This window comes from Etheostoma cragini, chromosome 1 (assembly GCF_013103735.1).
Source record: "Etheostoma cragini isolate CJK2018 chromosome 1, CSU_Ecrag_1.0, whole genome shotgun sequence".
Taxonomy (NCBI): Eukaryota; Metazoa; Chordata; class Actinopteri; order Perciformes; family Percidae; genus Etheostoma; species Etheostoma cragini.
Genome location: NC_048407.1, coordinates 7994473 through 7995640, shown reverse-complemented (window position 1 = coordinate 7995640; position 1168 = coordinate 7994473).

Below are 1168 nucleotides of genomic sequence, written 5' to 3'. Positions count from 1 at the left end.
TACTTATAAGAATGAACCACCTCTATGACATTTCCAGTCAAAGTAAACACAGAAAGAGCTGCTTGAGAAACCTTCCTATTGTTACCAAACAACATCAATTTAGTCTTATCCGCATTGAGAACCAGTTTAAGCTGCATAAGCGTGTGTTGGACCACATCAAAAGCTTTCTGCAGAGACTCAACCGCTTTAGCTGGGGACGATCCAAAACAAATAACCGTGTCATCAGCATAGAAATGCCTATTAGCATCCGAGACATTTAGGCCCAGGTCATTTACATACATAATAAACAAGAGAGGACCCAATAATGAACCTTGTGGCACCCCCTTGTGGACCTTCACTAATGCAGAACATAGACCGTCACATTTTATACACTGAGTCCTGTCACTCAAATAATTAATGAACCAGGAAACTGCACAATCGGACAGTCCCAAACAAAAAAGCCTATACTTTAAAACAGCATGGTCCACTGTCAAATGCTTTCGACAAATCCAGAAAAAGTGATGCACAGAATTGCTTTTTATCAAGGGCGACAAGTATGTAATTTATTACTTTTGTAACAGCAGTAATGGTGCTGTGCTTTTTCCTGAAGCCTGATTGCAGTTTAGAAAGAAGTTCATTCGAGTACAAAAACTCTTTTATTTGGTCTGAAACCAGGGATTCCAACATTTTTGACAAAACACATAAATTAGATATAGGCCGATAGTTAGTTAAAACGGCTTGATCACCTCCTTTAAACAAGGGAATAACAAAAGCTGACTTCCAAACTGATGGTATTTTGTTGTTTTGAATTGACAAATTAAAAAGAATTGTTAGGGGCTCAGCAACAAAATCAGCCGCCTTTTTCAAAAAATAAGGCTCTATTAAATCTGGTCCATGTGGTTTTCTGTGGTCTAACGCTTTAAGAGCTCCATGTACCTGCTGCACCGTAAAAGAGACAAAATTAAAAGGCTCTCCAGAAAACACTGGGGAGTCTGTGCATGGGGGGACAGCGACTACTCCTGTCGACTCAGACACAGAACCAACTGATACAAAATGCTCATTAAAGCAGTTTAAGTAATAAGTAAGAGACTTGATGATTTTCCAAAATTTGTGTGGATTATTGAGATTTTCACTAGTAACTGATAAATAATATTTTGATTTAGCCTTTTTAATAAGAGAGGTACATTTG